Raw genomic sequence first — 16,035 nt, forward strand, 5'->3', positions numbered from 1 at the left:
TCTCCATGATGTCTATTCTGCTCTTAGGATACATCGTCAGCAACAAAGGCGTCATAGCGGACCCACAGAAAACAAAAGCCATCAACAAGTTACCAACCCCATCATCGATTCCAGGTCTCCAGTGATCCCTAGGTAAGGTGAACCAGTTGACAAAATTTTTACCCAGCCTGATACAGTTCACAGAACCCCTACGGCACCTTCTCAAGAAAGACCAGGCATGGTACTGAGACACACAACAAGAGCAAGCATTTGTTTGCATCAAAGCCATGTTGCTCCCAACCGACATCCTGGCCCACTCCCTGCTCACCACCATAGCAGCAGATGCTGCGTCAACAGGCCTCGGGGCAGTCTTACTTGAGGATCAACTGGGCAGATGTCGCTGGCAGTGTAATATGCATCCAGAGGACTGTTGCACACATGGACAAGTTTTGCCGTGGTCGAAAAAGAAGCTCTTGTGGTCATGTGGATGTGCGAGAAATTTTCGAACTACCATTGAAACAGACCATAAGCCACTGATCTCACTGAAAGATGAGAAGGACCTGGCAAAGATACCCCCCCCACCCGCCAACAAGATTCCAGAGATTCCGTCTATGCCTCATGAGGTTCACATGTGAGACAGTATACACTTCGGGAAAAAAAAACAAACAACGGTTGACACACTTTCCGGGGCCACAGTGGACCTTAAATGAAACATGATGTCACTCTGATCGATGAGCTTGAATCATACTCCCAATTGGTGAAGAGTCATCTTCCGGCTACCGGAAAACTCCAGCAAATCTGCCAAGAATAAATGTGAGATGAGGAGTGTGCCCGCATCTTGACGCTATTGTTAACAGGGGTGGTCACAGTAGGGACACAGTAGTACATGGTAGAGGTAGAATTGTTACGGTGCAGAAGGAGGCCATTTGGCCCATCGTGTCTGCACCGACTCTCTGAGCATTGTAACTTGGTGCCACTCTCCTGCCTTTTCCCTGTAACCCTGCACATTGTTTCTATATAAATAATCATCCATTGCCCTCTTGAATGCCTCAGTTGAACCTGCCTCCACCACACTTCCAGGCAGTGCATTCCCGACTCGAGCCAGTCGCTGTGTGAAAATGTTTTTTTCTCACATCACATTTACTTCTTTTGCAAATCACTTTAAATCTGTGCCCTCTCGTTCTCTCGATGAGTTTCTCCCTATTTACTCTATCGAGCCCCCTCATGATTTTGAACACCTCAACCAAACACCTCTTCACCTTCTCCTCTCCAGAAGAACAGTCCCAACCTCTCCAAACTATCTTCATAACTCAAGTGTCTCATCCCTGGAACCATTCTTGTAAACCTCCTCTGCACTTTCTCCAATGCGATCACATCCTTCCTATAATGTGGCGCCCAGAGCTGTACACAATACTCCAGCTGAGGCTGAACGAGTGTCTTATATTGAGGGAACAGCACCCCTAAGTGGAGAACGCCCAAATTGCAGCCAGCCTTCTAGGAAGATGGCTTCTTTCCTTTTAAGGCAATATGTAAATATTAACATAGGGCACTATATTAACTACTTTTTCTTGATCTAGAGGGATAATTAAGCATGTTCTACAATATATGAGAATAAACTGAGCTATTTAATGGAAAAATATTATGAACAGGTTGACGTTATGATTTTTAAAAATGAGTATATGTGACTATGAGAGGTAGTGCTTGATGCCGGCTGGCAGCGTGTGAGAATTTTAAGTGTACTTATCTGGCAGAGGAGAGATCAGGATAATGGTTCTGTTAGAGCAAGGTTGTCAACTGAAGGCTATGACCATTTGAACCCCATACCATTGGGTACCTAACATTGTCAGAGTCATGGCGAAGGAGGAGCAACTATGCATTGGACCTTTTTCATCAAGAGGATCCTGTTGAAGGTGTGTGGATTTGAAGCAGAGAAAATGTACTTTCTACAAGACTCCCCCAGCGCTGGATATTTTGATGTGACTTTCAAGCGAGTGGCAGCTTGTGTCAAGTTCCTGAGGGTGTTCGAGAAGAGAGACCAGCCGGAGGTGAAGATCCTGATGGTGGAGCCGCTCTTTGCTCTGCCTTTGCAACGGGACCATGCGGTGACGGTGCATCTCTACAACCCCTATGTCCCTGTCGCCGACGTGCTCACCTTCCTCACCAGGTACATCGACAAGGTTGGGAGCTGCACCAAGGTTAGAGACGCCTTTGGGATTTGGACATGCAAACGCCAGGTTAAGGTCACGCTCAAGAAGGGACCAAGCCACTTCCCAGACAAGTGGCAAGAGGCGTCTCCCATCCGACACGGATGACAAGGGCAGCTGCTCTTCGGACGAAGAAGTGCCAGGGCGGCACCGACAGAAGAAGCGGCAAAGCTCTAGGGAGTTGGAGGACAAGACACCCGAGCTCCAGAACATTGGAGACAATGAGGAGACCAGCGCACCCCAACTTTGCCCCGAAGAGGCCAGCGCACCCCAGCCCCAGGAATCTGGGAGCAGTGAGGCGCTTAGTGCACCCCAGCTCCGGGAAGCCGGGAGCAGCAACGCCCCAGAGAGGGAGAGGATTGGAGAAGCTTCTCCAACAAAGGACATTTCAAATCCCGCTCTCTGCACGAACCCCCAGATGCCACCTGAGCAGAACATTGCCAATGGGGAGTTTCAGGACAGTTTCCTCAGCCCATCCAAAGTGAGGCAATTTGTGAACACTATGGGTATGAAGGAGCAGACCAAAGGTCTGGGACTCTCAGAGACCACAGGTTTGGTAAGAGAATAAATGCTTTAAAATGGGTGTAAAGGTTGTATCCATAAATGTGCGTAGCATTAAATCTACTACACGATATGTTGCGACCTTGGACTACCTTGCCAAGGTCAAAGCTGACCTGTTGTTTCTGCAGGAGTGTGCGATACCGCACCTCAGCTCCTACAGGCAATGGTCACGATGCTGGTCCCATGGGCCATCGATCTGGTTGGGTGGAAACGACTCTCATTCCTCCGGCCTGGGTGTTCTGCTGCAGGGAGGCAACTTCACTGTCTCCGAGGTTAAGGAGGTGGTGGGCAGGCGCCTCCTCGTAGCAGACATAATGTACAAGAATGCTCCACTCTGGTTAATTAACGTGTATGCCCCGGCACAAAAGGGCGAGCGGCTGGCGGTTTTTCAGCAGCTCCCACTGCTGCTGGCAACCTCCAGGCCGGTCATTCTGGGCGGTGACTTCAATTGCATCATCGATGCAGCTGGACGATCCAGCAGGGCTGACAGCAGATTGGACGCTACGTCCAGATCCCTGATGGAAACAGTAAAGGATGCCAAGCTGCACAACATCTTCAGCAACCCTGCAGACGGAGCGCAGCGTAGATACACCTGGTCGCGGCCAGACGGGTCCATCCGTTCCAGGATAGACTTCCTGTTTGTGTCCCGAGCGTTCGTAGTCAGATCCACCGACGTCAAGCCGGTGTTCTTCTCTGACCACTGCCTCCTACTGGCTGACTGTCACTTAGAGGAAGACCAGAGAGTGGGCAGGGGGGCATGGAAGCTGAACGTAAAACTGCTGATCCCAGAGAACATTGAGGAGCTCAAGAGGGATTACAAAGGTTGGAGAACCGTGAAACCCCTCTTTGAGTCCCTGACATACTGGTGAGAAGCGGTCAAGGGAAACATAAAGAGGTTTTTCATCCTCAAAGGCACCCAGAAAGCTAGAAAGGAACAGAGGGAAATGTCCCGACTCCAGAAAAACATGCAGAATCTGCTCCGGCTGCAGTCGATGGGGGTCAATGTCAAGGAGGAACTCCAAGAGGTGAAGAGCCAGCAAGCCTCGCTCTTTGCCTCGGAGGTCTCCAAGATCATCTTCTGTTCCAGAGTCCGCTCTGTGGAGCAGGATGAGACATGCTCACGTTTCTTCTTCCAAAAGGTACACAGAGAGAGCTCTGTGATCAGCAGCCTGAAGGAAGAAGACGGCTCAGTAAAGTCATCACAGTCCGACATTTTGAGGATCAGCAAATACTTTTATGCCGGATTGTATGACGTGAAGCCCACAGACAGCACGGCCTCCCAGTCCTTCCTGTCCTCTATCACGGAGGTCTTAGACGACAGTACACGGGAGAGCCTGGACAAACTGCTAACTCCTGACGAACTGACTAAGGCCCTTGAGTCCTTTGAGAGGAGTAAAACTCCCGGAAGCGACGGCTTGCCGGCGGAGTTGTATTCGGCTCTGTGGGACTTGATCGGCCCAGACCTGCTAGAAGTGTACGAGAGTATGCTCCTGGCCGGCAATATGTCAGAATCCATGAGGAAAGGCATCATCACCCTCATCTACAAGCACAAGGGGGAAAGGGAGGAAATTAGAAATTGGCGACCCATTTCACTGTTGAATGTGGACTATAAGATTCTGTCTAAGGTCATTGCCAATCGGGTCAAATCCGCTCTGGAATTGGTGATCCACCCCGACCAGACCTGCGCTGTGCCGGGCAGGAAGATCTCTGACAGCCTCGCGCTGCTCAGGGATACGATTACCTATGTACAGGACAGGGGTGTGGACACCTGCCTCATCAGCCTGGATCAGGAGAAGGCCTTTGACAGAATATTGCACATCTACATGGTGGATGTGCTCTCCAAAATGGGGTTTGGGGAGGAAATTCGCAATTGGATCCAACTGCTCTACACTAACATCAGTAGCGCAGTCTCAATCAATGGGTGGGAATCAGATAGCTTTCCTATTAAATCTGGAGTCAGGCAGGGCTGCCCTCTCTCCCCTGTCTTGTTTGTGTGTTGCATAGAACCCTTTGCTGAGTCCATCAGGAAGGATCCGGGCATAAGAGGAGTGACAATCCCAGGCAGTGGAGGCACTCAGGTCAAAGCCTCCCTGTACATGGACGATGTCGCCGTCTTCTGCTCGGATCCGCTGTCGGTGCGCAGACTGATCCACATCTGCGACCAGTTTGAACTGGCCTCGGGAGCCAAGGTAAATTGTGGGAAGAGCGAGGTCATGTTCTTTGGGAACTGGGCTGACCGATCCTTTGTCCCTTCACCGTCAGGGCTGACGGCCTGAAGGTGCTGGGGATATGGTTCGGAGGGACCGGGGCATGCGTTAGAAACTGGAAGGAGCGAGTGTCTATGGTGAAAAGGAAACTGGGCATGTGGGAGCGACGCTCCCTCTCCATTGCGGGTAAGAACCTGGTCATCAGGTGTGAGGCATTCTCGCTGTTGCTGTATGTGGCGCAGGTCTGGCCCATTCCAGACTCCTGCGCTTTGGCGATCACCCGAGCCATCTTTCGCTTTATCTGGAGGTCGAAAATGGATCGTGTCCGCAGGGACGCGATGTACAAGCCTCTAGATAAAGGGGGAAAAAACGTGCCCAACATCGCCCTCATACTGATGGCCACCTTTGTGTGTGGCTGCATCAAGCGGTGCGTAGACCCTCAGTACGTAAACACCAAGTGTCACTACGTGCTGAGGTTCTACCTGTCCCCGGTGTTGCAAAGGATGGGTCTGGCCACGCTGCCGCGGAACGCTCCAAGTAGTTGGACCGTGCCGTACCACCTGTCCCTCGTGGAAAAATTTATGCAGAGAAACAGCTTTGACCACAAGTCCATCAGGCAGTGGTCGGCATGTAACATCTTAGAGGCCCTGCGGGAAAAGGAGAGGGTGGATCCTGTGGGATGGTTCCCTGAGCAGACTGTCAAAGTCACTTGGCAGAATGCCTCAACGCCAGAACTTTCCAACAAGCACCAAGATGTAGCTTGGCTGGTGGTGAGAAAGGCCCTCCCAGACAGAACCTTCCTACACGCCAGGAGTCTCACCCCCTCGGCACGTTGCCCTCAAGGTGGCTGTGGTGGGGACGAGACCGTTGTTCACCTCCTTGTAGATTGTGCCTTTGCAAAGAAGGTCTGGAGAGAGATGCAGTGGTTTCTGTCAAGGTTCATCCCAAGCAGTTCTGTGACACAGGACTCTGTGCTCTACGGGCTGTTCCCAGGGACAAACATCAGCTGCAGCTGGAGGATCATCAACTCGGTGAAAGACGCTCTTTGGTCTGCCCAAAACTTGTTGGTCTTCCAGCGCAGAGTTGTCCCTGACCGAGTGTTGCAGACTGGCACATTCTGAAGTCCAGGACTACGTGCTGAGGGACACACTAAAGCTTGGGGCAGCCACCGCAAAGGCGCAGTGGGGAAGGGTCTCTGTCTAAGACCTTTCTGCCACAGTGCACCAAGGGACTGGGAGCTGTTTAGAGCCCCTCAGACTGTTCAGCTCGAAACGAATGTCTGCAAATGATTGTAATATTCATTGATTGTATTGATGCATCTCGTGATACAGGTTGTAAAAGTTGAACCTGATTGTACCTTTGTGATGGTGATTTTGAAATAGTTTGGTATGTTCTTCCAGATATTTTATGAATAAGGTATATTTTTCCAAAAAAAAAAGTTCTCCCAGGACGAGGCTAGCCCATTGCACTTCGGGTGTGCTGACGCCTGCGATGTCCCCAAATGCGGGATTCTCGACTGCAAAATTTGTGGTAGTGGGGGACTGCGTTCGCGCTCTCCCCTGATTTACAATTCAAAAAATAGACTTCAACTTCTCTCTTCAACACGGTTCTTTATTATACCTTATCCAATATAGGCCACAAAATACTCTTTCCAAATCTAGACCCTTTTGTTTTCCCTCCTGCAACTATCCAGTCCCCATTCTTTTCCTCCCTGCGATTATCAACAGGCGATTATTCCATCTCCGCATCATTTTATCGCTGCCATTTATTTTGTGGCCGCCAAATTCCACGCGCCATTTTTAACCCTGTATTTTCCCACTCCAATATTCTCTCTCAAACCCCCATATAATACCCAACCCACCATCAAAACAGTCCCTTCACTCCTTCCAGCACCACCCTCTACCTCCCAACCCACCCCGTATCTCTCAGGACTTCTGTATAATATCATCAGTCAGCTATTCATTCATTTACATTCACCATTTAAAACATGCCAGCTGTGAACCCTCACTATTTCAAACATGTACAAGCACCCTGTCCCCATGTTCATTCTAATTACCCCCCTCCGAAATCAACAGCAGCCTCCCACCCCCTCTGTATAATCTCCCCCTTCAACAGCCCCCTCTGTGATTCCTACCTTCTCAAACTCCTGGCCCCCTCTCCCCATGTGTAAAGTCTTTCCCTGCCCCTTCTGCAGCTCACTTCCCCTGCTGTGGGTTTATCTCATAAACAGGTTTTCCATTCACTTGCCATTATTTCTTCAAGACTTCAATAGCGCAAAGTAAAGAAATAAACAGAGAAAGAACGCTGGAGAGAGACAGAAAGAAATCTAAACCCAGGACCTCCGTAAAATGAATAGAAAATGACCAACGGGAATCCCGTTTCACGGTCAGGATGATCGCACAGCCTAAAACACACGCATTATCCCTGAATTATAACAAGACTTTAGACAGCTTCACATTAGGACTTTTCACTTTCTCTTGTGGGGCTCCCGTTCCTCCCACACCGGAGGCTAACATGTATGTTTTAGATTGCAAGGCCGGGCTACTTTAACCCCAGGATTATCTTTTTGAAACTCCAGGACCGCAGTCCAACAGGAACTGGTTAACCGGAACCACCGAAAACCAGGGTCCCGGACAGGAAATGAAATCTTGGCGTAAGAAACAGACACAAACTCACGTGGGCCCATGGGGCGCAGCCTTGGAGAAGGTCTCAGTCCGTCCCCTCTGGAGGAAGCTCCTGAAGAGGAAGAGTCCTTGTCCCAGTCTGGATTTTCACATTGCAGGTTTCAAAATAAAAATTCCTTGAGTGGTGGGGGAGAAACAGCAGAAGCACTTGAGTATCATCGACAGTCTGCTGGTATACAACATGTTTTTTCAGAAGCCCGCTGGGGCTCCTGGGCCTTTAATTGGCTTAATTATCCTGTCAATGGCCTCAATTGGCCATTGACAGGTCGGTGGGCGGACAGCTGATTGCGCTGTCCACCCGCCTTCCTGAATATGTAAATGGGGCGGGGGTACTCCCCAACGTCATCCCGCGTCATTTTTGCAACGGTGAGCCGGCCCCGCCCCCAGCTCGCCGACGGAAATATTCTGCCCTAGGAGTGGGGGAAGGGGTAATAGAGTGATATAAATATATTAGGTTAACAGGAATGCATTGTAAATACTTGGGGGAGGTTAGTATAAGGGTTTGCATAGAAAGGGTTAACGTGATACAGTACCACCCACAGTAAAAAGGCACATCACCTGAGTCTAGAGGGCAGTCTTGTACTGGACAGAGGCCAATCTCTCTCATATGATTTGGAAGCTCCCTGGCAGACAGCCCACTACATTCAGGAAATGCTAGTGAACATAAATTATTTTTCTTTTATAAGGATTGCTGAAATCTACATCTCCTTCATCTGCAGAGCTAGGATGTAAGCTGGTCCTTTGGTGTACTTCTTCCTGGGGCAGTTTTTCCACTTGCAACAACCACAATAACAAATTGCATTTATATAGTATCTTCAATGTAGTTAACTATTCCAAGGAGCTTAGTAAATCACTCTGTAGAGACCGTTTTACTCATTATTTATACTGCAGGGAGTGTTGATCTCTGTCCTAGCGCTTGGAAAGGTGATAAGTGCTGTTGCATCTTCTGCAGGGTTCTCCTCCTAAGTCTGTGTGACTATGCCCAAGTTGATAGGTATGGAAAAACGAGAGAGAGACGAGGGTTAGAAAGGGTACGCAATAACACACGAGTGGCAGTGCAATACATATAGGTTGTCATGATAAGTATGCGTGTGAGTGAGAGAGCTAAGCAGAAAGAGAGAAGAAAGATAGGATGCCTAAATATTCTGCATTGCCTGGTCTTCAGAAACAATATTTTCAAAGCTGTATTCCCATTGTCTGCTAATAATGTCAACGGTCACTTCTCCCATTAGTGTCAAATTTGAAGAATGGCAGACCCTCTTCCTGTGTTCTTCTGCGTGTGTCCAAATTGCTGGCTACTCAAATCACATTCAAACTGAAAATTGTGCATTGTTTCTCAAAAAGCATTCTGCAGTGCTATAAATGTGGGTTTTTTTTTTGCATGCTTCTGCCTTCAAACTTCTTTAAGTCCTGCTGGTTTCCAGTTCCCAAAGGGCAGTGTCTAATTCAGTGCATGCTTGCCGAGAATATTTTCATCAGGCTGACTCAGGACACCTGTGGCAGGGTAAGACCATTTCGCATTTTGCAGGTGTGAATTGTCTTCCATGCCACTGAGAATTGTTGTGCTCAAATGTAAAATCTAGGCCGAGGTCAACAAATCTCTTGCACGTATTATTTTGACAGAACAAAATAAAACTCTTCTTGTTGCTGTTGCCCAACTCTCCACAATTAAAACTATTGGTTAATCACTTTTTCATGAAGATTGTGTTCATTCAGTAATAACAACAACACGTTTTACTTTTGAGTTTAGCCAGATTAGCAAGGTGTTTCCAATTAGGCAAACAAATAGTTAATGCTGCAATCTATTTGACCGACAAATCAAAAACAGCTCCTTGTGAGGCAGTATTTATAGATCTTAGCGACAAATTAAAAATTATGATTGGTTGTTGAAACATACTAACTAATTGTATCTACTCATATAGTAGTAAAGGTTAGATTTCTCCGGACTTTTCATTTAGATTTGTTTGGCAGGTTATGTGAAGGCCATTCAATGTGGAACTATAATTATAGAGGGAGATGAATGACAATATAACTGTGGTTAAATTGGAAAAAAGCAACAAATAAAAAAACTGCAAACTGGGTATAGATAATGGTAATGCTTTGTCAAGACTTATGTTAGATCTAACAATCTCTTCTACCTACAAGGCTAGGTAGCATGAAACCAATCTAAGTCAGAATGCCTACACAAATATCCATACTACTAGATAAGGTTACACAAGGGTTCAAAATCCTTCCTGTACTGGCAAGGCTGATCCAGTTATTCCCAGGTGCAACAGAATCTCAATAGAAGATGCTGAAGAACTGTACAATTTTCTTAGCAATTTTTTTTAGTGATAAATCCAGTAGATGGTGTTAAAATAGAAATATATATCTGCAAGAATGTATGTAGCATTGCAGTTATACTGTGGCTAATGACCTGACACAGCTATGTGACGGCTTCAATACACATCTGGCAATTCACTGAAAATTCCTCTGAACTGTGTGTGGCTGGTATTCAAGTGTGACAATAGCAAAACTCTGCGCAGGTAATTCTTAATGTTAATGACAGTGGGAATGTTCACTTTCTCCACACTTTCATAGAGTCACACAGAATTGTAGCAACTGTAGCGCAGAAGGAGGCCATTCAACCCATTGCACCAGTACAGGTGCTAAATCTTCAACTAGAGCTGTACTGTAATCCCATTTCTCACCTCTCTCATTCACAGTGAGCCAAATGTCAATGTCGCCACAGTAATTCATAAATCTACCAAGAAACAGTCTATTTACAAAAATAATTTTACATCATATTTTATTTCTGACAGAAAAGATATATTGGTGAGATTATTTTCTAGTGTGCACCGTGACTAGTGAAACATACAGTCATATTGTGACAATTAGCCCCTCAATGTGGTTGCCATCACTCATTGGCTATTGGTATCCTCTGTTGTGGTGTTCCAAAGGATGGATGAAGAAAATATTTTCCAGTGAAGTTCCTTGATTGTTTTACTTTTTTTTTAATTTTTGGAACCAATTTTCTGTCAAACTGTAGCAGTGGAAGGAAAGTACATGAGAGTTGGCATTAGGGCCATAAAGCACATACCTAGTAGATAAGAATTGAAAACATTTGCTCTTAAACTCTTATTCTGTGTCATGTTGCATTTCTCACTTGGCTAATTTTGACAGTAGCTGTTTGTGAAAACAACAGAGATGAGCATTAATTCAGTGAAGCAAAACACTGCCACCCTGTTAATGCCCAATCATTCTTAATCATAATTCAACTGGATAATTAAAAATTATCACAACCATTCACTTTTCAGCTCTGAAGAAGAGTCGTATTGGACTCGAAACGATAACTCTGATTTCCCTTCACAGATGCTGCCAGACCTGCTGAGTTTTTCCAGCACTTTCTGTTTTTATTTCCGATCCCCAGTGAGCTGGCTCCCCTTTTATTCAGCCTCCTCAGTTGGACTCTAACCTTCTTACTTCTGATGTCTGGGTGTGTCATTTCATCTTTAACATTTTTTCTTGAGTTCAGTAACTACTAAACTTACTCTTTCTTTGACTCAAGAAACCTGGTTTGACTGGCTCCTTATTAACAAGTAAATACATTTGGATTGGAAAAGGCATTACAGGGAAATTAAAAAAAAACCTTTGTTGCAACCACCGAGGAGGCTGAATAAAAGGGGAACCAGCTCACTCTTCCACACCCGATCGTAACAGTCTTGCTAAAAAGTCCAGCATTTATTTGCATCCCGATTTGCCCTTGAGAAGGTGGTGGTGAGCCGTCTTCATGAACTGCCTCAGACCATGTGGTGTAGATACACCCACAGTGCTGCTAAGGAGGGAATTCTAGGCTTTTCACCCAGTGACAGTGAAGGAACAATGATATAGTTCTAAGTCAGGATGGTGTATAACTCGGAAGGGATCTTGAAGGGGTGTTGCCATGTATCTGCTGCCCTTATCCTTCTAGGAGATGGTAGAGGTGACAAGTTTGGAAGGTGCTGTCAAAGGAATCTAGTCCAGCTGCTGCATCTTGTAGATGTAGACACTGCTGCCACTATGCGCCAGTGATGGAGCGTTTAATGTTTAAGGTGGTGGATTGGGTACCGATCAAGTGGGCTGATTCTTCCTAGATGGTGTTGAGCTTCTTGAGAGTTGTTGGAGCTACATTCACCCAGGAAAGTGGAGAGTATTCCATCAAATTCCTGACCTGTGCCTTGTACATAGTGGACAGGCTTTGGGAAGCCAGGAGATGAGTTACTCAGTACAGAAGTCCCAGCCTCTGACCTGTTCTTGTAGCCACAGTATTAGTATAGCTAGTCCAGTTTGGTTTCTGGTTAATGGTAAACCCAGAATGTTGATTGTGGGGAACTCAGCGATGGTAATACCTTTGAATGTCATGTCATTAAATAAAGGGTACAGTTCTAAAGGGTACAATTCTAAAAATTCTAGACCTGGGTGTACATGTGCATAAGTCATTGAAGGTGGCAGGACAGATTGAGAGAGCTGTTAATAAAGCATACAGTATCCCTGGCTTTATTAATAGTGGCATAAAGTCCAAGAGCAAGGAGGTTATATTTATGTTGAACTTGTATAAGACACTAGTTTGGCCTCAGCTGGAGTATTGCATCCAATTCTGGGTGCCACACTTTAGGAAGAATATAAAGGCACTGGAAAGAGTCCAGAAAAGATTCACGAAAATGGTTCCAGGGATGAGAAACTTATGAAGACTTATGAACTTATGAAGGTAGATTGGAGAAGTTAGGACTGTTTTCCTTGGAGAAAAGAAAGAGGAGATTTAATAGAGGTATTCAAGATCATGAGGGGTTTGGACAGAGTAGATAGATAGAAACTGTTCCCACTCGTGAAAGGATTGAGAATGAGAAGGTATTGGTTTAAAGTAATTGCCAAAAGAAGCAAAAGCAATATGAGAATAATGTTTTCTTGCAGCAAGTGATTAAGGTCCGGAATGCACTGCCTGAGAGTGTGGTGGAGGCAAGTTCATGTCCAACTGCAGCAAGACCTGGACAATATCCAAGTGGCAAGTAGCATTCATGCCACACAAGTGTCAGGCAATGACCATCTCCAACAAGAGAGAATCCAACCATCGCCTTTTGATGTTCAATGACATTACCATCACTGAATCCCCCACTATCAACATCCTGGGGGTTACCATTGACCAGAAACCAAACTGGACTAGCCATATACATACTATGGCTACAAGAGCAGATCAGAGGGTAGGAATCGTGCGATGAGTAACTCACCTCCTGACTCCCCAAAGCCTGTCCACCATCTACAAGGCACAAGTCAGGAGTGTGATGGAATACTCTCCACTTGCCTGGATGAATGCAGCTTCCACAACACCCAAGAAGCTTGACACTGTCCAGGACAATGTAGCCTGCTTGATTGGCATCACATTTACAAACATTCACTGCCCCCCTCGACCGATGCAAAGTGGCAGCAGTGCGTACCATCTACAAGATGCACTGCAGGAACTCACCAAGACTCCTGAGACAACCCCTTCCAAACACATGGCAACTACCATCTAGAAGGACAAGGACAGCAGATAAATGGGAACACCACCACCTGGAAGTTCCCCTCCAAGTCACACACCATCCTGACTTGGAAACATGTCACTGTCCCTTCACTGTCGGTGGTTGAAAATCCTGGAACTCCCTTCCTAACAGCACTGTGGGTATACCTACACCACATGGACTGTAGCAGTTCAAGAAGGCAGCTCACCAAGACTTTCTCAAGGGCAACTAGGGATGGGCAATAAAAATGCTGGCCCAGCCAGCGAAGCCCACATCCCATGAATGAATAAATAAAAGAAAAGGTTCAATTGAAGCTTACAAAAGTGAATTAGACTGCTATCTGAAAAGGAAGCACGTGCAAGATTACGGGAAGAAGGCGGGAGAAGGGCACTAAGGGAATTTCTCATTCAAAGAGCTGGTGCAGACATGATGGGGCCAATGGCCTCCTTCTGCACTGTAACAATTCTGTGATTCTGTGGGACATGGTTACAATCTGTCTCGTTGGAGATGGTAATTTCCGGGCACTAGTGTGGTGCTTGAATGCTACTTGCCACCTATCAGCCCAAGCCTGAATGTTGGCTGCATATGGGAATGGACTTCTTCAGTATCTGAGGAGTTGAGAATGGTACTGAACACTGTGCAATCATCAGCGAGCATCCCCATTTTTGACCTTGTGTTGATCAAAAGATCATTGATGAAGCGGCTGAAGATGATTGGTCCTAGGACACTAACCTGAGGACCGCCTGCAGCCATGTCCTGGGGCTGAGTTGATTGAACTTCAACAACCACAACAGCTTCCTTTGTATTGGATGTCTCCAACCAGTGGAGCTTTTGCCGGTGATTCCCATTGTCTTCAATGCTACTAGGGCTCTTTGAAGGCACACTTGGTCAAATGTTGCCTTGATGTCAAGGGCAGCTACTTTCACCTCACTTGAGGCAGACCAAAACAGCTGCCATCTCAAAAGAAATCACATATCTCAGCATTGACCATAGCTTTAATCTGACCGCCTCCTGTCGTTGCCTCCAGCTGTTTCATTCCTGAATTTTTTCCATTCTTCTCATGTTACATGTAAACCAACAGCACTCTTACTGCAACAAAAACAAAAATACTTGGAAAAACTCAGCAGGTCTGACAGCATCTGCGGAGAGGGATACAGTTGACGTTTCGAGTCCATATGACCCTTCATCAGAACTAAAAAATATATAGAAATGAGATGAAACATAAACTGGTAGAGGGGGGTGGGACAGGTAGAGCTCGATAGTGGGCCAGTGATAGGTGGAGGCCAAGAAAAGACTGCTAAAGATGTCATAGACAAAAGGACAAAGGGGTGTTGATGGTGGTGATATTATCTAAAGGATGTGCTAATGGGGACATTAAGGGTAGCAAGCAGGACAAGCAAGTGGCAGATGGCCCTAGTGGGGGTGGGGTGGGGGGAAGGGATCGAAATGGGCTAAAAGGTGGAGATGAAACAATAGATCGAAATAAATTTAAAAATAGGTGGGAAAAGAAAAATATATTTGTAAAAAAATTATAAATTATTGGAAAAAGGGGATCGGAAAGGGGGTGGGGATGGAGGAGAGAGTTCATGATCTGAAATTGTTGAACTCAATATTAAGTCCAGAAGACTGTAAAGTGCCTAGTCGGAAGATGAGGTGCTGTTCCTCCAGTTTGCGTTGAGCTTCACTGGAACATTGCAACAGGCCAAGGATGGACATGTGGGCATGAGAGCAGGGTGATGTGTTGAAATGACAAGCAACAGGGAGGTCTGGGTCATGCTTGGGGACAGACCGAAGGTGTTCCGCAAAGCGGTCACCCAGTCTGCGTTTGGTCTCTCCAATGTAGAGGAGGCCGCATTGGGAGCAGCGAATGCAGTCGACCAAATTGAGGGAAATGCAAGTGAAGCGCTGCTTCACTTGAAAGGAGTGTTTGGGCCCTTGGACGGTGAGGAGGGGGGAAGTAAAGGGGCAGGTGTTGCACCTTCTGCAGTTGCATGGGAAGGTGCCGTGGGAGGGGGTTGAGGGGTAGGGGGCGATGGAGGAGTGGACCAGGGTGTCCCGGAGGGAACGATCCCTGTGGAAAGCCACCAAGGGGGGGTGAAGGGAAGATGTGTTTGGTGGTGACATTGTGCTGGAGTTGGCGGAAATGGTGGAGGTTGATCCTTTGAATGCGGAGGCTGGTGGGGTGATAAGTGTGGACAAGGGGGACCCTATCATGGTTCTGGGAGGGAGGAAGGTGTGAGGGCGGATGCGCGGGAGATGGGCCGGACATGGTTGAGGGCTCTGTCAACCATTACTGCATTCACAGTGAAGGCTGCCGGCTAGTCTACAATATTCCAAGTCAGACAACTATTGCAAAGCTTGCCAGTGCACTCCATATTAGGTAAATGGAAAATCTACTTATGTGGATTTCTTGGTTTCTTAAGTTTGAAGAATTTCAGGCATGGTGGGGTTCTGTCTGACTAATGGTATCTTTCTTTAGGTGCCTCTGTCTGGTTAGCCCGTCAAATGTTCCTCCAGGAAATTGAGGTTAGAAGCTAGAAATATTCCCTCTTGTCTCATATACATTGGTATGTTGAAGCTGTGTTCACTGCAGTCACAGGCCCAACTTCATTCCCACCCTTTCCCACAAGAATGTCTTGGAAATTCCAAGGTAACCTGAAAGAGGAAGAGTCTCAGTGAAACAGGTTGCTATTCAGTTTTTCTGACCTTTGCACCTCGAAAAATGAGCGTTCTCTGATAGCTTTACCAAAAAGGTTACAATTTTGGCATTTTAAAAAATTCATTCACGGGATTTGGGTTTCACTGGCTGGGCCAGCGTTTATTGCCCACCCCTAGTTGCCTTGAGAAAGTGATGGTGAGCTGCCTTCTTGAACCGCTGCAGCCCATG

General features: G+C 46.7%; 1 non-coding gene across 1 annotated transcript; it reads left to right on the plus strand.

Annotated features, from left to right (window-relative positions):
• The first annotated feature begins 6,351 nt into the window (after window positions 1-6,351).
• Window positions 6,352-6,513, plus strand: LOC144681220 (U1 spliceosomal RNA). The gene has a single exon (XR_013576744.1). It is a non-coding gene; the product is annotated as a U1 spliceosomal RNA (small nuclear RNA).
• The last annotated feature ends 9,522 nt before the right edge of the window (window positions 6,514-16,035 follow it).

This window comes from Cetorhinus maximus, chromosome 5 (assembly GCF_964194155.1).
Source record: "Cetorhinus maximus chromosome 5, sCetMax3.hap1.1, whole genome shotgun sequence".
Lineage (NCBI taxonomy): Eukaryota > Metazoa > Chordata > Chondrichthyes > Lamniformes > Cetorhinidae > Cetorhinus > Cetorhinus maximus.